Genomic DNA, 22,804 nt, shown 5'->3' with positions numbered 1-22,804 from the left:
CTTCCACACACGTGTTTGTTCAGCGACGGCAGGACTCCTGCCTAGTTGCGAGGGACAACTCGGGATTCTCCTCGAGGGTTGGCAGGGCAATTGGGACGCCTCTCCAGCTGAGGCGGGAGACCAAGGGTCCCTTTCCACGTGCCACAGGAATCCTGGGACTCCTATCAAGTTTCACGAGGAGTCAGGCATCGTCTCCTTTGGAGGCCCTGATCTCCGCGTACCTCTGGAGTTTTCAAAGGATGTGAGGCCTCCGGTCGCGATGAGGTGGGAAACTAGGTCTTTCTCTGTGGTCTCCACAGGGGATTCAGACATCCTTTCGCCTTGGGAGATGCAAGACAAGCCTGCATTCAAGTCACTGCAGGGATATCCGGCCTTATTTCGAGTCAGGGCATCGTGGTGTCTATTCAACTGGAGGCTGCATACTCAGGGTCCCTCTCACATACCTAGAGCTGAGAGAAGCCTCCTCTTGAGGTGCTTGTGGTAAGGTGGTATTCCTCTGGAGTCGAAGCCAGGGACTAACCTCTCATCTCGAGTTGATTTTTGGTCCACGGAGCTCTTTCGTGTTGCTACAGTGACCTCAGGATCGCTCTATCCTTGAAACAGTGTTCTTGGGGTTTCACTGGAGTGCCATCAAGGAAATCAAGGCTCCTTTCATGTTTGATGTGCAACACGGAATTGCTCTGCACGCAGTGCAGGGGAATTGGGCCTCATCTCGCGGCGAGGGGGAAGTCTCATGGTTTTTCTCGAGTTGCGGCGGGAACCTGGGGTATATTCTCGAGTTACGACGGGGATGGCCCTTCCATCCACGTGTTTGTTCAGCGACGTCAGGACTCCTGCCTAGTTGCGAGGGACAACTCGGGATTCTCCTCGAGGGTTGGCAGGGCAATTGGCACGCCTCTCCAGCTGAGGCGGGAGACCAAGGGTCCCTTTCCACGTGCCACAGGAATCCTGGGACTCCTATCAAGTTTCACGAGGAGTCAGGCATCGTCTTCCTTAGAGGCCCTGATCTCTGCGTACCTCTGGAGTTATCAAAGGATGCGAGGCCTCCGGTCGCGATGAGGTGGGGAACTAGGTCTTTCTCTGTGGTCTCCACAGGGGATTCAGACATCCTTTCATCTTGGGAGATGCAAGACGAGCCTGCATTCAAGTCACTGCAGGGATTTCCAGCGTTATTTCCCGTCAGGGCATCGCAGAGTCCATTCCACTTGAGGCCGCAAAATCAGGGTCCCTCTCACATAGCTAGAGCTGAGAGAAGCCTCCTCTTGAGGTGCTTGTGGTAAGGTGGTATTCCTCTGGAGTCGAAGCCAGGGACTAACCTCTCATCTCGAGTGGATTTTTGGTACACGGAGTTCTTTCGTGTTACTACAGTAACCTCAGGATACCTCTAGCCTTGAAGTAGTGTTCTTGGGGTTTCTCTGGAGTGCCATCAAGAAAATCAAGGCTCCTTTCATGTGTGATGTGCAACACGGAATTGCTCTGCACGCAGTGCAGGGGAATCGGGCCTCATCTCGCGGCGAGGGGGAAGTCTCATGGTTTTTCTAGAGTTGCGGCGGGAACCTGGGGTATATTCTCGAGTTACGACGGGGATGGCCCTTCCACCCACGTGTTTGTTCAGCGACGGCAGGACTCCTGCCTAGTTGCGAGGAACAACTCGGGATTCTCCTCGAGGGTTGGCAGGGCAATTGGGACGCCTCTCCAGCTGAGGCGGGAGACCAAGGGTCCCTTTCCACGTGCCACAGGAATCTTGGGACTCCTATCAAATTTCACGAGGAGTCAGGCATCGTCTACTTTGTAGTCACTAATCTCCGCGTACCTCTGGCGTTTTCAAAGGATGTGAGGCCTCCGGTCGCGATGAGGTGGGAAACTAGGTCTTTCTCTGTGGTCTCCACCGGGGATTCAGACATCCTTTCGTCTTGGGAGATGCAAGACGAGCCTGCATTCAAGTCACTGCAGGGATATCCGGCCTTATTTCGAGTCAGGGCATCGGCGTGTCCATTCCACTTAATGCCGCAAACTCAGGGTCCCTCTAACATACCTAGAGCTGAGAGAAGCCTCCTCTTGAGGTGCTTGTGGTAAGGTGGTATTCCTCTGGAGGCGAAGCCAGGGACTAACCTCTCATCTCGAGTTGATTTTTGGTCCACGGAGCTCTTTCGTGTGGCTACAGTGACCTCTGGATCCCTCTAGCCTTGAAACAGTGTTCTTGGGGTTTCTCTGGAGTGCCATCAAGGAAATCAAGGCTCCTTTCATGTGTGATGTGCAACACGGAATTGCTCTGCACGCAGTGCAGGGGAATCGGGCCTCATCTCGCGGCGAGCGGGAAGTCTCATGGTTTTTCTCGAGTTGCGGTGGGAACCTGGGCTATATTATCGAGTTACGATGGGGATGGCCCTTCCACCCACGTGTTTGTTCAGCGACGTCAGGACTCCTGCCTAGTTGCGAGGGACAACTCGGGAATCTCCTCGAGGCTTGGCAGGGCAATTGGGACGCCTCTCCAGCTGAGGCGGGAGACCAAGGGTCCCTTTCCACGTGCCACAGGAATCCTGGGACTCCTATCAAGTTTGACGAGGAGTCAGGCATTGGCTCCTTTGGAGGCACTGATCTCCGCGTACCTCTGGAGTTTTCAAAGGATGTGAGGCCTCCGGTCGCGATGAGGTGGGGAACTAGGTCTTTCTCTGTGGTCTCCACAGGGGATTCAGACATCCTTTCGCCTTGGGAGATGCAAGACGAGCCTGCATTCAAGTCACTGCAGGGATATCCGGCCTTATTTCGAGTCAGGGCATCGTGGTGTCTATTCAACTGGAGGCTGCATACTCAGGGTCCCTCTCACATACCTAGAGCTGAGAGAAGCCTCCTCTTGAGGTGCTTGTGGTAAGGTGGTATTCCTCTGGAGTCGAAGCCAGGGACTAACCTCTCATCTCGAGTTGATATTTGGTCCACGTAGCTCTTTCGTGTTGCTACAGTGACCTCAGGATCGCTCTAGCCTTGAAGCAGTGTTCTTGGGGTTTCTCTGGAGTGCCATCAAGAAAATCAAGGCTCCTTTCATGTGTGATGTGCAACACGGAATTGCTCTGCATGCAGTGCTGGGGAATCGGGCCTCATATCGCGGCGAGGGGAAAGTCTCATGGTTTTTCTCGAGTTGCGGCGGGAACCTGGGGTATATTCTCGAGTTACGACGGGGATGGCCCTTCCACCCACGTGTTTGTTCAGCGACGTCAGGACTCCTGCCTAGTTGCGAGGGACAACTCGGGATTCTCCTCGAGGCTTGGCAGGGCAATTGGGATGCCTCTCCAGCTGAGGCGGGAGACTGAGGGTCCCTTTCCACCTGCCACAGGAATCCTGGGACTCCTATCAAGTATCACGAGGAGTCAGGCATCCTCTCCTTTGGCGGCACTGATCTCCGCGTACCTCTGGAGTTTTCAAAGGATGTGAGGCCTCCGGTCGCGATGAGGTGGGGAACTAGGTGTTTCTCTGTGGTCTCCACAGGGGATTCAGACATCCTTTCGTCTTGGAAGATGCAAGACGAGCCTGCATTCAAGTCACTGCAGGGATATCCGGCCTTATTTCTGTTCAGGGCATCACAGTGTCCATTCCACTTGAGGCCGCAAACTCAGGGTCCCTCTCACATAGCTAGAGCTGAGAGAAGCCTCCTCTTGAGGTGCTTGTGGTAAGGTGGTATTCCTCTGGAGTCGAAGCCAGGGACTAACCTCTCATCTCGAGTTGATGCTTGGTCCACGGAGCTCTTTCGTGTTGCTACAGTGACCTCAGGATCCCTCTAGCCTTGAAACAGTGTTCTTGGGGTTTCTCTGGAGTGCCATCAAGGAAATCAAGGCTCCTTTCATGTGTGATGTGCAACACGGAATTGCTCTGCACGCAGTGCAGGGGAATCGGGCCTCATCTCGCGGCGAGGGGGAAGTCTCATGGTTTTTCTCGAGTTGCGGCGGGAACCTGGTGTATATTCTCGAGTTACAACGGGAATGGATCTTCCACCCACGTGTTTGTTCAGCGACGGCAGGACTCCTGCCTAGTTGCGAGGGACAACTCGGGATTCTCCTCGAGGGTTGGCAGGGCAATTGGGACGCCTCTCCAGCTGAGGCGGGAGACCAAGGGTCCCTTTCCACGTGCCACAGGAATCCTGGGACTCCTATCAAGTTTCACGAGGAGTCAGGCATCGTCTCCTTTGGAGGCCCTGATCTCCGCGTACCTCTGGAGTTTTCAAAGGATGTGAGGCCTCCGGTCGCGATGAGGTGGGAAACTAGGTCTTTCTCTGTGGTCTCCACAGGGGATTCAGACATCCTTTCGCCTTGGGAGATGCAAGACGAGCCTGCATTCAAGTCACTGCAGGGATATCCGGCCTTATTTCGAGTCAGGGCATCGTGGTGTCTATTCAACTGGAGGCTGCATACTCAGGGTCCCTCTCACATACCTAGAGCTGAGAGAAGCCTCCTCTTGAGGTGCTTGTGGTAAGGTGGTATTCCTCTGGAGTCGAAGCCAGGGACTAACCTCTCATCTCGAGTTGATTTTTGGTCCACGGAGCTCTTTCGTGTTGCTACAGTGACCTCAGGATCGCTCTAGCCTTGAAGCAGTGTTCTTGGGGTTTCTCTGGAGTGCCATCAAGAAAATCAAGTCTCCTTTCATGTGTGATGTGCAACACGGAATTGCTCTGCATGCAGTGCTGGGGAATCGGGCCTCATATCGCGGCGAGGGGGAAGTCTCATGGTTTTTCTCGAGTTGCGGCGGGAACCTGGGGTATATTCTCGAGTTACGACGGGGATGGCCCTTCCACCCACGTGTTTGTTCAGCGACGTCAGAACTCCTGCCTAGTTGCGAGGGACAGCTCGGGATTCTCCTCGAGGCTTGGCAGGGCAATTGGGATGCCTCTCCAGCTGAGGCGGGAGACTAAGGGTCCCTTTCCACCTGCCACAGGAATCCTGGGACTCCTATCAAGTATCACGAGGAGTCAGGCATCCTCTCCTTTGGCGGCACTGATCTCCGCGTACCTCTGGAGTTTTCAAAGGATGTGAGGCCTCCGGTCGCGATGAGGTGGGGAACTAGGTCTTTCTCTGTGGTCTCCACAGGGGATTCAGACATCCTTTCGTCTTGGGAGATGCAAGACGAGCCTGCATTCAAGTCACTGCAGGGATATCCGGCCTTATTTCGAGTCAGGGCATCGCGGTGTCCATTCCACTTGAGGCCGCAAACTCAGGGTCCCTCTCACATACCTAGAGCTGAGAGAAGCCTCCTCTTGAGGTGCTTGTGGTAATGTGGTATTCCTCTGGAGTCGAAGCCAGGGACTAACCTCTCATCTCGAGTTGATTCTTGGTCCACGGAGCTCTTTCGTGTTGCTACAGTGACCTCAGGATCCCTCTAGCCTTGAAACAGTGTTCTTGGGGTTTCTCTGGAGTGCCATCAAGGAAATCAAGGCTCCTTTCATGTGTGATGTGCAACACGGAATTGCTCTGCACGCAGTGCAGGGGAATCGGGCCTCATCTCGTGGCGAGGGGAAAGTCTCATGGTTTTTCTCGAGTTGCGGCGGGAACCTGGGGTATATTCTCGAATTACGACGGGGATGGCCCTTCCACCCACGTGTTTGTTCAGCGATGGCAGGACTTCTGCCTAGGTGTGAGGGACAACTCGGGATTCTCCTCGAGGCTTGACAGGGCAATTGGGACGCCTCTCCAGCTGAGGCGGGAGACCAAGGGTCCCTTTCCACGTGCCACAGGAATCCTGGGACTCCTATCAAGGTTCACAAGGAGTCAGGCATCGTCTCCTTTGGAGGCACTGATCTCCGCGTACCTCTGGAGTTTTCAAAGGATGTGAGGCCTCCAGTCGCCATGAGGTGGGGAACTAGGTCTTTCTCTGTGGTCTCCACAGGGGATTCAGACATCCTTTCATCTTGGGAGATGCAAGACGAGCCTGCATTCAAGTCACTACAGGGATTTCCAGCGTTATTTCCCGTCAGGGCATCGCAGAGTCCATTCCACTTGAGGCCGCAAAATCAGGGTCCCTCTCACATAGCTAGAGCTGAGAGAAGCCTCCTCTTGAGGTGCTTGTGGTAAAGTGGTATTCCTCTGGAGTCGAAGCCAGGGACTATCCTCTCATCTCGAGTGGATTTTTGGTTCACGGAGTTCTTTCGTCTTGCTACAGTAACGTCAGGATCCTTCTAGCCTTGAAGCAGTGTTCTTGGGGTTTCTCTGGAGTGCCATCAAGGAAATCAAGGCTCCTTTCCTGTGTGATGTGCAACACGGCATTACTCTGCACGCAGTGCAGGGGAATCGGGTCTCATCTTGCGGCGAGGGGGAAGTCTCATGGTTTTTCTCGAGTTGCGGCGGGAACCTGGGGTATATTCTCGAGTTACGACGGGGATGGCCCTTCCACCCACGTGTTTGTTCAGCCACGTCAGGACTCCTGCCTAGTTGCGAGGAACAACTCGGGATTCTCCTCGAGGCTTGGCAGGGCAATTGGGACGCCTCTCCAGCTGAGGCGGGAGACCAAGGGTCCCTTTCCACGTGCCACAGGAATCCTGGGACTCCTATCAAGTTTCACGAGGAGTAAGGCATCGTCTTCTTTGGAGGCACTGATCTCCACGTACCTCTGGAGCTTTCAAAGGATGTGAGGCCTCCGGTCGCGATGAGGTGGGGAACTAGGTCTTTCTCTGTGGTCTCCACAGGGGATTCAGACATCCTTTCGTCTTGGGAGATGCAAGACGAGCCTGCATTCAAGTCACTGCAGGAATATCCGGCCTTATTTCTGTTCAGGGCATCACAGTGTCCATTCCACTTGAGGCCGCAAACTCTGGGTCCCTCTCACATACCTAGAGCTGAGAGAAGCCTCCTCTTGAGGTGCTTGTGGTAAGGTGGTATTCCTCTGGAGTCGAAGCCAGGGACTAACCTCTCCTCTCGAGTTGATGCTTGGTCCACGGAGCTCTTTCGTGTTGCTACAGTGACCTCAGGATCCCTCTAGCCTTGAAACAGTGTTCTTGGGGTTTCTCTGGAGTGCCATCAAGGAAATCAAGGCTCCTTTCATGTGTGATGTGCAACACGGAATTGCTCTGCACGCAGTGCAGGGGAATCGGGCCTCATCTCGCGGCGAGGGGGAAGTCTCATGGTTTTTCTCGAGTTGCGGCGGGAACCTGGTGTATATTCTCGAGTTACAACGGGAATGGATCTTCCACCCACGTGTTTGTTCAGCGACGGCAGGACTCCTGCCTAGTTGCGAGGGACAACTCGGGATTCTCCTCGAGGGTTGGCAGGGCAATTGGGACGCCTCTCCAGCTGAGGCGGGAGACCAAGGGTCCCTTTCCACGTGCCACAGGAATCCTGGGACTCCTATCAAGTTTCACGAGGAGTCAGGCATCGTCTCCTTTGGAGGCCCTGATCTCCGCGTACCTCTGGAGTTTTCAAAGGATGTGAGGCCTCCGGTCGCGATGAGGTGGGAAACTAGGTCTTTCTCTGTGGTCTCCACAGGGGATTCAGACATCCTTTCGCCTTGGGAGATGCAAGACGAGCCTGCATTCAAGTCACTGCAGGGATATCCGGCCTTATTTCGAGTCAGGGCATCGTGGTGTCTATTCAACTGGAGGCTGCATACTCAGGGTCCCTCTCACATACCTAGAGCTGAGAGAAGCCTCCTCTTGAGGTGCTTGTGGTAAGGTGGTATTCCTCTGGAGTCGAAGCCAGGGACTAACCTCTCATCTCGAGTTGATTTTTGGTCCACGGAGCTCTTTCGTGTTGCTACAGTGACCTCAGGATCGCTCTAGCCTTGAAGCAGTGTTCTTGGGGTTTCTCTGGAGTGCCATCAAGAAAATCAAGTCTCCTTTCATGTGTGATGTGCAACACGGAATTGCTCTGCATGCAGTGCTGGGGAATCGGGCCTCATATCGCGGCGAGGGGGAAGTCTCATGGTTTTTCTCGAGTTGCGGCGGGAACCTGGGGTATATTCTCGAGTTACGACGGGGATGGCCCTTCCACCCACGTGTTTGTTCAGCGACGTCAGAACTCCTGCCTAGTTGCGAGGGACAGCTCGGGATTCTCCTCGAGGCTTGGCAGGGCAATTGGGATGCCTCTCCAGCTGAGGCGGGAGACTAAGGGTCCCTTTCCACCTGCCACAGGAATCCTGGGACTCCTATCAAGTATCACGAGGAGTCAGGCATCCTCTCCTTTGGCGGCACTGATCTCCGCGTACCTCTGGAGTTTTCAAAGGATGTGAGGCCTCCGGTCGCGATGAGGTGGGGAACTAGGTCTTTCTCTGTGGTCTCCACAGGGGATTCAGACATCCTTTCGTCTTGGGAGATGCAAGACGAGCCTGCATTCAAGTCACTGCAGGGATATCCGGCCTTATTTCGAGTCAGGGCATCGCGGTGTCCATTCCACTTGAGGCCGCAAACTCAGGGTCCCTCTCACATACCTAGAGCTGAGAGAAGCCTCCTCTTGAGGTGCTTGTGGTAATGTGGTATTCCTCTGGAGTCGAAGCCAGGGACTAACCTCTCATCTCGAGTTGATTCTTGGTCCACGGAGCTCTTTCGTGTTGCTACAGTGACCTCAGGATCCCTCTAGCCTTGAAACAGTGTTCTTGGGGTTTCTCTGGAGTGCCATCAAGGAAATCAAGGCTCCTTTCATGTGTGATGTGCAAAACGGAATTGCTCTGCACGCAGTGCAGGGGAATCGGGCCTCATCTCGTGGCGAGGGGAAAGTCTCATGGTTTTTCTCGAGTTGCGGCGGGAACCTGGGGTATATTCTCGAGTTACGACGGGGATGGCCCTTCCACCCACGTGTTTGTTCAGCTATGGCAGGACTTCTGCCTAGTTGTGAGGGACAACTCGGGATTCTCCTCGAGGCTTGGCAGGGCAATTGGGACGCCTCTCCAGCTGAGGCGGGAGACCAAGGGTCCCTTTCCACGTGCCACAGGAATCCTGGGACTCCTATCAAGGTTCACGAGGAGTCAGGCATCGTCTCCTTTGGAGGCACTGATCTCCGCGTACCTCTGGAGTTTTCAAAGGATGTGAGGCCTCCAGTCGCCATGAGGTGGGGAACTAGGTCTTTCTCTGTGGTCTCCACAGGGGATTCAGACATCCTTTCATCTTGGGAGATGCAAGACGAGCCTGCATTCAAGTCACTGCAGGGATTTCCGGCGTTATTTCCCGTCAGGGCATCGCAGAGTCCATTCCACTTGAGGCCGCAAAATCAGGGTCCCTCTCACATAGCTAGAGCTGAGAGAAGCCTCCTCTTGAGGTGCTTGTGGTAAGGTGGTATTCCTCTGGAGTCGAAGCCAGGGACTAACCTCTCATCTCGAGTGGATTTTTGGTCCACGGAGTTCTTTCGTCTTGCTACAGTAACGTCAGGATCCCTCTAGCCTTGAAGCAGTGTTCTTGGGGTTTCTCTGGAGTGCCATCAAGGAAATCAAGGCTCCTTTCATGTGTGATGTGCAACACGGAATTGCTCTGCACGCAGTGCAGGGGAATCGGGCCTCATCTCGCGGCGAGGGGGAAGTCTCATGGTTTTTCTCGAGTTGCGGCGGGAACCTGGGCTATATTATCGAGTTACGATGGGGATGGCCCTTCCACCCACGTGTTTGTTCAGCGACGTCAGGACTCCTGCCTCGTTGCGAGGGACAACTCGGGATTCTCCTCGAGGATTGGCAGGGCAGTTGGGACGCCTCTCCAGCTGAGGCGGGAAACCAAGGGTCCCTTTCCATGTGCCACAGGAATCCTGGGACTCCTATCAAGTTTCACAAGGAGTCAGCCATCGTCTCATTTGGAGGCACTGATCTCCGCGTACCTCTGTAGTTTTCAAAGGATGTGAGGCCCCCGATCGTTATGAGGTGGGGAACTAGGTCTTTTTCTATGGTCTGCACAGGGGATTCAGACATCCTTTCGTCTTGGGAGATGCAAGACGAGCCTGCATTCAAGTCACTGCAGGGATATCCGGCCTTATTTCGAGTCAGGGCATCGCGGTGTCCATTGCACTTGAGGCTGCAAACTCAGGGTCCCTCTCACATAGCTAGAGCTGAGAGAAGCCTCCTCTTGAGGTGCTTGTGGTAAGGTGGTATTCCTCTGGAGTCGAAGCCAGGGACTAACCTCTCATCTCGAGTTGATTTTTGGTCCACGGAGCTCTTTGTGTTGCTACAGTGACCTCAGGATCCCTCTAGCCTTGAAACAGTGTTCATGGGGTTTCTCTGGAGTGCCATCAAGGAAATCAAGGCTCCTTTCATGTGTGATGTGCAACACGGAATTGCTCTGCCCGCAGTGCAGGGGAATCGGGCCTCATCTCGCGACGAGGGGGAAGTCTCATGGTTTTTCTCGAATTGCGCTGGGAACCTGGGGTATATTCTCGAGTTACGACGGGGATGGCCCTTCCACCCACGTGTTTGTTCAGCGACGGCAGGACTCCTGCCTAGTTGCGAGGGACAACTCGGGATTCTCCTCGAGGCTTGGAAGGGCAATTCGGACGCCTCTCCAGCTGAGGCGGGAGACCAAGGGTCCCTTTCCACGTGCCACAGGAATCCTGGTACTCCGATCAAGTTTCACGAGGAGTCAGGCATCGTCTCCTTTGGAGGCACTGATCTCCGCGTACCTCTGGAGTTTTCAAAGTATGTGAGGCCTCCGGTCGCGATGAGGTGGGGAACTAGGTCTTTCTCTGCGGTCTCCACAGGGGATTCAAACATCCTTTCGTCCTGGGAGATGCAAGACGAGCCTGCATTCAAGTCACTGCAGGGATATCCGGCCTTATTTCGAGGCAGGGCATAGTGGTGTCTATTAAACTGGAGGCTGCATACTCAGGGTCCCTCTCACATACCTAGGGCTGAGAGAAGCCTCCTCTTGAGGTGCTTGTGGTAAGGTGGTATTCCTCTGGAGTCGAAGCCAGGGACTAACCTCTCATCTCGAGTGGATTTTTGGTCCAAGGAGCTCTTTCGTGTTGCTACAGTGACCTCAGGATCCCTCTAGCCTTGAAACACTGTTCTTGGGGTTTCTCTGGAGTGCCATCAAGGAAATCAAGGCTCCTTTCATGTGTGATGTGCAACACGGAATTGCTCTGCACGCAGTGCAGGGGAATCGGGCCTCATCTCGCGGCGAGGGGGAAGTCTCATGGTTTTTCTCGAGTTGCGGCGGGAACCTGGGCTATATTATCGAGTTACGATGGGGATGGCCCTTCCACCCACGTGTTTGTTCAGCGACGTCAGGACTCCTGCCTCGTTGCGAGGGACAACTCGGGATTCTCCTCGAGGATTGGCAGGGCAGTTGGGACGCCTCTCCAGCTGAGGCGGGAAACCAAGGGTCCCTTTCCATGTGCCACAGGAATCCTGGGACTCCTATCAAGTTTCACAAGGAGTCAGCCATCGTCTCATTTGGAGGCACTGATCTCCGCGTACCTCTGTAGTTTTCAAAGGATGTGAGGCCCCCGATCGTTATGAGGTGGGGAACTAGGTCTTTTTCTATGGTCTGCACAGGGGATTCAGACATCCTTTCGTCTTGGGAGATGCAAGACGAGCCTGCATTCAAGTCACTGCAGGGATATCCGGCCTTATTTCGAGTCAGGGCATCGCGGTGTCCATTGCACTTGAGGCTGCAAACTCAGGGTCCCTCTCACATAGCTAGAGCTGAGAGAAGCCTCCTCTTGAGGTGCTTGTGGTAAGGTGGTATTCCTCTGGAGTCGAAGCCAGGGACTAACCTCTCATCTCGAGTTGATTTTTGGTCCACGGAGCTCTTTGTGTTGCTACAGTGACCTCAGGATCCCTCTAGCCTTGAAACAGTGTTCATGGGGTTTCTCTGGAGTGCCATCAAGGAAATCAAGGCTCCTTTCATGTGTGATGTGCAACACGGAATTGCTCTGCCCGCAGTGCAGGGGAATCGGGCCTCATCTCGCGACGAGGGGGAAGTCTCATGGTTTTTCTCGAATTGCGCTGGGAACCTGGGGTATATTCTCGAGTTACGACGGGGATGGCCCTTCCACCCACGTGTTTGTTCAGCGACGGCAGGACTCCTGCCTAGTTGCGAGGGACAACTCGGGATTCTCCTCGAGGCTTGGAAGGGCAATTCGGACGCCTCTCCAGCTGAGGCGGGAGACCAAGGGTCCCTTTCCACGTGCCACAGGAATCCTGGTACTCCGATCAAGTTTCACGAGGAGTCAGGCATCGTCTCCTTTGGAGGCACTGATCTCCGCGTACCTCTGGAGTTTTCAAAGTATGTGAGGCCTCCGGTCGCGATGAGGTGGGGAACTAGGTCTTTCTCTGCGGTCTCCACAGGGGATTCAAACATCCTTTCGTCCTGGGAGATGCAAGACGAGCCTGCATTCAAGTCACTGCAGGGATATCCGGCCTTATTTCGAGGCAGGGCATAGTGGTGTCTATTAAACTGGAGGCTGCATACTCAGGGTCCCTCTCACATACCTAGGGCTGAGAGAAGCCTCCTCTTGAGGTGCTTGTGGTAAGGTGGTATTCCTCTGGAGTCGAAGCCAGGGACTAACCTCTCATCTCGAGTTGATTTTTGGTCCACGGAGCTCTTTCGTGTTGCTACAGTGACCTCAGGATCGCTCTATCCTTGAAACAGAGTTCTTGGGGTTTCACTGGAGTGCCATCAAGGAAATCAAGGCTCCTTTCATGTTTGATGTGCAACACGGAATTGCTCTGCACGCAGTGCAGGGGAATCGGGCCTCATCTTGCGGAGAGGGGGAAGCCTCATGGTTTTTCTCGAGTTGCGGCGGGAACCTGGAATATATTCTCGAGTTACACGGGGATGGCCCTTCCACCCACATGTTTGTTCAGCGACGTCAGGACTCCTGCCTAGTTGCGAGGGACAACTCGGGATTCTCCTCGAGGCTTGGCAGGGCAATTGGGACGCCTCTCCAGCTGAGGCGGGAGACCAAGGGTCCCTTTCCACGTGCCACAGGAATCCTGGGATTCCTATCAAGTTTCACGAGGAGTCAGGCATCGTCCCCTTTGGAGGCACTGATCTCCGCGTACCTCTGGAGTTTTCTAAGGATGTGAGGCCTCGGGTCGCGAATAGGTGGGGAATTAGGTCTTTCTCTGTGGTCTCCACAGGGGATTCAGACATCCTTTCATCTTGGGAGATGCAAGATGAGCCTGCATTCAAGTCACTGCAGGGATATCCGGCCTTATTTCGAGTCAGGGCATCGCGGTTTCCATTCCACTTGAGGCCGCAAACTCAGGGTCCCTCTCACATACATAGAACTGAGAGAAGCCTCCTCTTGCGGTGCTTGTGGTAAGTTGGTATTCCTCTGGAGTCGAAGCCAGGGAATAACCTCTCATCTCGAGTGGATTTTTGGTTCACGGAGTTCTTTCGTCTTGCTACAGTAACGTCAGGATCCCTCTAGCCTTGAAGCAGTGTTCTTGGGGTTTCTCTGGAGTGCCATCAAGGAAATCAAGGCTCCTTTCACGTGTGATGTGCAACACGGAATTGCTCTGCACGCAGTGCAGGGGAATCGGGTCTCATCTTGCAGCGAGGGGGAAGTCTCATGGTTTTTCTCGAGTTGCGGCGGGAACCTGGGGTATATTCTCGAGTTACGACGGGGATGGCCCTTCCACCCATGTGTTTGTTCAGCGACGTCAGGACTCCTGCCTAGTTGCGAGGGACAACTCGGGATTCTCCTCGAGGCTTGGCAGGGCAATTGGGACGCCTCTCCAGCTGAGGCGGGAGACCAAGGGTCCCTTTCCACGTGCCACAGGAATCCTGGGACTCCTATCAAGTTTCACGAGGAGTAAGGCATCGTCTTCTTTGGAGGCACTGATCTCCGCGTACCTCTGGAGCTTTCAAAGGATGTGAGGCCTCCGGTCGCGATGAGGTGGGGAACTAGGTCTTTCTCTGTGGTCTCCTCAGGGGATTCAGACATCCTTTCGTCTTGGGAGATGCAAGACGAGCTAGCATTCAAGTCACTGCAGGAATATCCGGCCTTATTGCAAGTCAGGGCTTCTTGGTGTCCATTCCACTTGAGGCCACAAACTCAGGGACCCTCTCACATAGCTAGAGCTGAGAGAAGCCTCCTCTTGAGGTGCTTGTGTAAGGTGGTATTCCTCTGGAGTCGAAGCCAGGGACTAACCTCTCATCTCTAGTTGATTTTTGGTCCGCGGAGCTCTTTCGTGTTGCTACAGTGACCTCAGTGTGCCTCTAGACTTGAAAGAGTGTTCTTGGTGTTTCTCTGGAGTGCCATCAAGGAAATCAAGGCTCCTTTCAAGTGTGATGTGCAACTCGGAATTGATCTGCACGCAGTGCAGGGGAATCGGGCCTCATCTCGCGGCGAGGGGGAAGTCTCATGGTTTTTCTCGAGTTGCGGCGGGAACCTGGGGTATATTCTCGAGTTACGACGGGGATGGCCCTTCCACACACGTGTTTGTTCAGCGACGTCAGGACTCCTGCCTAGTTGCGAGGGACAACTCGGGATTCTCCTCGAAGCTTGGCAGGGCAATTGGGACGCCTCTCCAGCTGAGACGGGAGACCAAGGGTCCCTTTCCACGTGCCACAGAAATCCTGGGACTCCTATCAAGTTTTACGAGGAGTCAGGCATCGTCTCCTTTGGAGGCACTGGTCTCCACGTACCTCTGGAGTTTTCAAAGGATGTGAGGCCTCTGGTCGCCATGAGGTGGGGAACTAGGTCTTTCTCTGTGGTCTCCACAGGGGATTCAGACATCCTTTCGTCTTCGGAGATGCAAGACGAGCCTGCATTCAAGTCACTGCAGGGGTATCCAGCATTGTTTCGAGTCAGGGCATCGCGGTGTCCATTCCACTTGTGGCCGCAAACTCAGGGTCCCTCTCACATACCTAGAGCTGAGAGAAGCCTCCTCTTGAGGTGCTTGTGGTAAGGTGGTATTCCTCTGGAGTCGAAGCCAGGGACTAACCTCTCATCTCGAGTTGATTTTTGATCCACGGAGCTCTTTCGTGTTGCTACAGTGACCTCAGGATCCCTCTAGCCTTGAAACAGTGTTCTTGGGGTTTCTCTGGAGTGCCATCAAGGAAATCAAGGCTCCTTTCATGTGTAATATGCAACACGGAATTGCTCTGCACGCAGTGCAGGGGAATCGGGCCTCATCTCGCGGCGAGGGGGAAGTCTGATGGTTTTTCTCGAGTTGCGGCGGGAACCTGGGGTATATTCTCGAGTTACGACGGGGATGGCCCTTCCACACACGTGTTTGTTCAGCGACGGCAGGACCCCTGCTTAGTTGCGAGGGACAACTCGGGATTCTCCTCGAGGCTTGGCAGGGCAATAGGGACGCCTCTCCAGCTGAGGCGGGAGACCAAGGGTCCCTTTCCACGTGCCACAGTAATCCTGGGACTCCTATCAAGTTTCACGAGGAGTCAGGCATCGTCTCCTTTGGAGGCACTGATCTCCGCGTACCTCTGGAGTTTTCAAAGGATGTGAGGCCTCCGGTCGCCATGAGGTGGGGAACTAGGTCTATCTCTGTGGTCTCCACAGGGGATTCAGACATCCTTTCATCTTGGGAGATGCAAGACGAGCCTGCATTCAAGTCACTGCAGGGATTTCCGGCGTTATTTCCCGTCAGGGCATCGCAGAGTCCATTCCACTATAGGCCGCAAAATCAGGGTCCCTCTCACATAGCTAGAGCTGAGAGAAGCCTCCTCTTGAGGTGCTTGTGGTAAGGTGGTATTCCTCTGGAGTCGAAGCCAGGGACTAACCTCTCATCTCGAGTGGATTTTTGGTCCACGGAGTTCTTTCGTGTTGCTACAGTAACCTCAGGATCCCTCTAGCCTTGAAGCAGTGTTCTTGGGGTTTCTCTGGAGTGCCATCAAGGAAATCAAGGCTCCTTTCATGTGTGAGGTGCAACACGGAATTGCTCTGCACGCAGTGCAGGGGAATCGGGCCTCATCTCGCGGCGAGGGGGAAGTCTCATGGTTTTTCTCGAGTTGCGGCGGGAACCTGGGCTATATTATCGAGTTACGATGGGGATGGCCCTTCCACCCACGTGTTTGTTCAGCGACGTCAGGACTCCTGCCTCGTTGCGAGGGACAACTCGGGATTCTCCTCGAGGCTTGGCAGGGCAATTGGGACGCCTCTCCAGCTGAAGTGGGAGACCAAGTGTCCCTTTCCACGTGCCACAGGAATCCTGGGACTCCTATCAAGTTTGACGAGGAGTCAGGCATTGGCTCCTTTGGAGGCACTGATCTCCGCGTACCTCTGGAGTTTTCAAAGGATGTGAGGCCTCCGGTCGCGATGAGGTGGGGAACTAGGTCTTTCTCTGTGGTCTCCACAGGAGATTCAGACATCCTTTCGTCTTGGGAGATGCAAGACGAGCCTGCATTCAAGTCACTGCAGGGATATCCGGCCTTATTTCGAGTCAGGGCATCGTGGTGTCTATTCAACTGGAGGCTGCATACTCAGGGTCCCTCTCACATACCTAGAGCTGAGAGAAGCCTCCTCTTGAGGTGCTTGTGGTAAGGTGGTATTCCTCTGGAGTCGAAGCCAGGGACTAACCTCTCATCTCGAGTTGATTTTTGGTCCACGGAGCTCTTTCTTGTTGCTACAGTGACCTCAGGATCCCTCTAGCCTTGAAACAGTATTCTTGAGGTTTCTCTGGAGTTTCATCAAGGAAATCAAGGCTCCTTTCATGTGTGATGGGCCACACGGAATTGCTCTGCACGCAGTGCAGGATATCGGGCCTAATCTCGCGGCGAGGGGGAAGTCTCATGGTTTTTCTCGAGTTGCGGCGGGAACCTGGGGTATATTCTCGAGTTACGACGGGAATGACCCTTCCACCCACGTGTTTGTTCAGCGACGTCAGGACTCCTGCCTAGTTGCGAGGGACAACTCGGGATTCTCCTCGAGGCTTGGCAGGGCAGTTGGGACGCCTCTCCAGCTGAGGCGGGAGACCAAGGGTCCCTTTCCATGTGCCACAGGAATCCTGGGACTCCTATCAAGTTTCACAAGGAGTCAGCCATCGTCTCATTTGGAGGCACTGATCTCCGCGTACCTCTGTAGTTTTCAAAGGATGTGAGGCCCCCGATCGTTATGAGGTGGGGAACTAGGTCTTTTTCTATGGTCTGCACAGGGGATTCAGACATCCTTTCGTCTTGGGAGATGCAAGACGAGCCTGCATTCAAGTCACTGCAGGGATATCCGGCCTTATTTCGAGTCAGGCCATCGCGGTGTCCATTCCACTTGAGGCTGCAAACTCAGGGTCCCTCTCACATAGCTAGAGCTGAGAGAAGCCTCCTCTTGAGGTGCTTGTGGTAAGGTGGTATTCCTCTGGAGTCGAAGCCAGGGACTAACCTTTCATCTCGAGTTGATTTTTGGTCCACGGAGCTCTTTGTGTTGCTACAGTGACCTCAGGATCCCTCTAGCCTTGAAACAGTGTTCATGGGGTTTCTCTGGAGTGCCATCAAGGAAATCAAGGCTCCTTTCATGTGTGATGTGCAACACGGAATTGCTCTGCCCGCAGTGCAGGGGAATCGGGCCTCATCTCGCGACGAGGGGGAAGTCTCATGGTTTTTCTCGAATTGCGCTGGGAACCTGGGGTATATTCTCGAGTTACGACGGGGATGGCCCTTCCACACACCTGTTTGTTCAGCGACGTCAGGGCTCCTGCCTAGTTGCAAGGGACAACTCGGGATTCTCCTCGAGGCTTGGCACGGCAATTGGGACGCCTCTCCAAATGAGGCGGGAGACCAAGGGTCCCTTTCCACGTGCCACAGGAATCCTGGGACTCCTATCAAGTTTCACGAGGAGTCAGGCATCGTCTCCTTTGGAGGCACTGTTCTCCGCGTACCTCTGGAGTTTTCAATGGATGTGAGGCCTCCGGTAGCGATGAGGTGGGGAACTAGTTCTTTCTCTGTGGTCTCCACAGGGGATTCAGACATCCTTTCGTCTTGGGAGATGCAAGACGAGCCTGCATTCAAGTCACTGCAGGGATATCCGGCCTTATTTCGAGTCAGGGCATCGCGGTGTCCATTCCACTTGAGGCCGTAAACTCAGCACATAGCTAGAGCTGAGAGAAGCCTCCTCTTGAGGTGCTTGTGGTAAGGTGGTATTCCTCTGGAGTCGAAGCCATGGACTAACCTCTCATCTCGAGTTGATTTTTGGGCCACGGAGCTCTTTCGTGTGGCTACAGTGACCTCAGGATCCCTCTAGCCTTGAAACAGTGTTCTTGGGGTTTCTCTGGAGTGCCATCAAGGAAATCAAGGCTCCTTTCATGTGTGATGTGCAACACGGATTTGATCTGCACGCAGTGCAGGGGCATCGGGCCTCATCTCGCGGCGAGGGGGAAGTCTCATGGTTTTTCTCGAGTTGCGGCGGGAACCTGGGGTATATTCTCGAGTTACGACGGGGATGGCCTTTTCAACCACGAGTTTGTTCAGCGACGTCAGGACTCCTGCCTAGTTGCGAGGGACAACTCGGGATTCTCCTCGAGGCTTGGCAGGGCAATTGGGACGCCTCTCCAGCTGAAGTGGGAGACCAAGTGTCCCTTTCCACGTGCCACAGGAATCCTGGGTCTCCTATCAAGTTTGACGAGGAGTCAGGCATTGGCTCCTTTGGAGGCACTGATCTCCGCGTACCTCTGGAGTTTTCAAAGGATGTGAGGCCTCCGGTCGCGATGAGGTGGGGAACTAGGTCTTTCTCTGTGGTCTCCACAGGGGATTCAGACATCCTTTCGTCTTGGGAGATGCAAGACGAGCCTGCATTCAAGTCACTGCAGGGATATCCGGCCTTATTTCGAGTCAGGGCATCGTGGTGTCTATTCAACTGGAAGCTTCATACTCAGGGTCCCTCTCACATACCTAGAGCTGAGAGAAGCCTCCTCTTGAGGTGCTTGTGGTAAGGTGGTATTTCTCTGGAGTCGAAGCCAGGGACTAACCTCTCATCTCGAGTTGATTTTTGGTCCACGGAGCTCTTTCTTGTTGCTACAGTGACCTCAGGATCCCTCTAGCCTTGAAACAGTATTCTTGGGGTTTCTCTGGAGTTCCATCAAGGAAATCAAGGCTCCTTTCATGTGTGATGGGCCACACGGAATTGCTCTGCACGCAGTGCAGGATATCGGGCCTAATCTCGCGGCGAGGGGGAAGTCTCATGGTTTTTCTCGAGTTGCGGCGGGAACCTGGGGTATATTCTCGAGTTACAATGGGAATGGCCCTTCCACACACGTGTTTGTTCAGCGACGTCAGGACTCCTGCCTAGTTGCGAGGGACGACTTGGGTTTCTCCTCGAGGCTTGGCAGGGCAATTGGGACGCCTCTCCAGCTGAGGCGGGAGACCAAGGGTCCCTTTCCACGTGCCACAGGAATCCTGGGACTCCTATCAAGTTTCCCGAGGAGTCAGGCATCCTCTCCTTTGGAGGCACTGATCTCCGCGTACCTCTGGAGTTTTCAAAGGATGTGAGGCCTCCGGTCGCGATGAGGTGGGGAACTAGGTCTTTCTCTGTGGTCTCCACAGGGGATTCAGACATCCTTTCGTCTTGGGATATGCAAGACGAGCCAGCATTCAAGTCACTGCAGCGATATCCGGCCTTATTTCTAGTCAGGGCATCGCGGTGTCCATTCCACTTGAGGCCGCAAACTCAGGGTCCCTCTCACATACCTAGAGCTGAGAGAAGCCTCCTCTTGAGGTGCTTGTGGTAAGCTGGTAGTCCTCTGGAGTCGAAGCCAGGGACTAACCTCTCATCTCGAGTTGGTTTTTGGTCAACGCAGCTCTTTCGTGTTGCTACAGTGACCTCAGGATCCCTCTAGCCTTGAAACAGTGTTCTTGGGGTTTCTCTGGAGTGTCATTAAAGAAATCAAGGCTCCTTTCACGTGTGATGTGCAACACGGTATTGCTCTGCACGCAGTGCAGGGGAATCATGCCTCATCTCGCGGCGAGGGGGAAGTCTCATGGTTTTTCTCGAGTAGCGGCGGGAACCCGGGGTATATTCTCGAGTTACGACGGGGATGGCCCTTCCACCCACTTGTTTGTTCAGCGACATCAGGACTCCTGCCTAGTTGCGAGGGAAAACTCGGGATTCTCCTCGAGGCTTGGCAGGGCAATTGGGACGCCTCTCCATCTGAGGCGGGAGACCAAGTGTCCCTTTCCACGTGCCACAGGAATCCTGGGACTCCTATCAATTTTCACGAGGAGTCAGGCATCGTCTCCTTTGGCGGCACTGATCTCCGCGTACCTCTGGAGTTTTCAAAGGATGTGAGGCCTCCGGTCGCGATGAGGTGGGGAACTAGGTCTTTCTCTGTGGTCTCCACAGGGGATTCAGACAACCTTTCGTCGTGGGAGATGCAAGACGAGCCTGCATTCAAGTCACTGCAGGGATATCCGGCCTTATTTCGAGTCAGGGCATCGCAGTGTCCATTCCACTTGAGGCCGCAAACTCAGGGTCCCTCTCACATACCTAGAGCTGAGAGAAGCCTCCTCTTGAGGTGCTTGTGGTAAGGTGGTATTCCTCTGGAGTCGAAGCCAGGGACTAACCTCTCATCTCGAGTTGATTCTTGGTCCACAGAGCTCTTTCGTGTTGCTACAGTGACCTCAGGATCCCTCCAGCCTTGAAACAGTGTTCTTGGTGTTTCTCTGGAGTGCCATCAAGGAAATCAAGGCTCCTTTCATGTGTGATGTGCAACACGGAATTGCTCTGCACGCAGTGTAGGGGAATCGCGCCTCATCTCGCGGCGAGGGGGAAGTCTCATGGTTTTTCTCGAGTTGCGGCGGGAACCTGGAGTATATTCTCGAGTTACGACGGGGATGGCCCTTCGACCCACGTGTTTGTTCAGCGACGGCAGGACTCCTGCCTAGTTGCGAGGGACAACTCGGGATTCTCCTCGAGGCTTGGCAGGGCAATTGGGACGCCTCTCCAGCTGAGGCGGGAGACCAAGGGTCCCTTTCCACGTGCCACAGGAATCCTGGGACTCCTATCAAGTTTCACGAGGAGTCAGGCATCGTCTCCTTTGGAGGCACTGATCTCCGCGTACCTCTGGAGTTTTTAAAGGATGTGAGGCCTCCGGTCGCGATCAGGTGGGGAACTAGGTCTTTCTCTGTGGTCTCCACAGGGGATTCAAACATCCTTTCGTCTTGGGAGATGCAAGACGAGCCTGCATTTATGTCAATGCAGGGTTATCCGGCCTTATTTCGAGTCAGGGCATTGCGGTGTCCATTCCACTTGAGGCCGCAATCTCAGGATGCCTCTCACATACCTAAAGCTGCGAGAAGCCTCCTCTTGAGGTGCTTGCGGTTAGGTGGTATTTCTCTGGAGTCGAAGTTAGGGACTAACCTCTCATCTCGAGATGATTTTTGGTCCACAGAGTTCTTTCTTGTTGCTACAGTGACCTCAGGATCCCTCTAGCCTTGAAACAGTGTTCTTGGGGTTTCTCTGGAGTGCCATGAAGGAAATCAAGGCTCCTTTCATGTGTGATGTGCAACACGGAATTGCTCTGCCCGCAGTGTAGGGGAATCGGGCCTCATCTCGCGGCGAGGGGGAAGTTTCATGGTTTATCTCGAGTGGCGGCGGGAACCTGGGCTATATTATCGAGTTACAATGGGAATGGCCCTTCCACACACGTGTTTGTTCAGCGACGTCAGGATTCCTGCCTAGTTGCGAGGGACGACTTGGGTTTCTCCTCGAGGCTTGGCAGGGCAATTGGGACGCCTCTCCAGCTGAGGCGGGAGACCAAGGTTCCCTTTCCACGTGCCACAGGAATCCTGGGACTCCTATCAAGTTTCCCGAGGAGTCAGGCATCCTCTCCTTTGGAGGCACTGATCTCCGCGTACCTCTGGAGTGTTCAAAGGATGTGAGGCCTCCGGTCGCGATGAGGTGGGGAACTAGGTCTTTCTCTGTGGTCTCCAAAGGGGATTCAGACATCCTTTCGTCTTGGGATATGCAAGACGAGCCAGCATTCAAGTCACTGCAGCGCTATCCGGCCTTATTTCTAGTCAGGGCATCGCGGTGTCCATTCCACTTGAGGCCGCAAACTCAGGGTCCCTCTCACATACCTAGAGTTGAGAGAAGCCTCCTCTTGAGGTGCTTGTGGTAAGGTGGTAGTCCTCTGGAGTCGAAGCCAGGGACTAACCTCTCATCTCGAGTTGATTTTTGGTCAACGCAGCTCTTTCGTGTTGCTACAGTGACCTCAGGATCCCTCTAGCCTTGAAACAGTGTTCTTGGGGTTTCTCTAGAGTGTCATTAAAGAAATCAAGGCTCCTTTCACGTGTGATGTGCAACACGGAATTGCTCTGCATGCAGTGCTGGGGAATCGGGCCTCATATCGCGGCGAGGGGGAAGTCTCATGGTTTTTCTCGAGTTGCGGCGGGAACCTGGGGTATATTCTCGAGTTACGACGGGGATGGCCCTTCCACCCACGTGTTTGTTCAGCGACGTCAGAACTCCTGCCTAGTTGCGAGGGACAGCTCGGGATTCTCCTCGAGGCTTGGCAGGGCAATTGGGATGCCTCTCCAGCTGAGGCGGGAGACTAAGGGTCCCTTTCCACCTGCCACAGGAATCCTGGGACTCCTATCAAGTATCACGAGGAGTCAGGCATCCTCTCCTTTGGCGGCACTGATCTCCGCGTACCTCTGGAGTTTTCAAAGGATGTGAGGCCTCCGGTCGCGATGAGGTGGGGAACTAGGTCTTTCTCTGTGGTCTCCACAGGGGATTCAGACATCCTTTCGTCTTGGGAGATGCAAGACGAGCCTGCATTCAAGTCACTGCAGGGATATCCGGCCTTATTTCGAGTCAGGGCATCGCGGTGTCCATTCCACTTGAGGCCGCAAACTCAGGGTCCCTCTCACATACCTAGAGCTGAGAGAAGCCTCCTCTTGAGGTGCTTGTGGTAATGTGGTATTCCTCTGGAGTCGAAGCCAGGGACTAACCTCTCATCTCGA

Source organism: Cervus elaphus, chromosome X (assembly GCF_910594005.1).
Source record: "Cervus elaphus chromosome X, mCerEla1.1, whole genome shotgun sequence".
Lineage (NCBI taxonomy): Eukaryota > Metazoa > Chordata > Mammalia > Artiodactyla > Cervidae > Cervus > Cervus elaphus.
The sequence above is the reverse complement of the archived record's forward strand: the minus strand, read 5'-3'. Positions refer to the sequence as shown.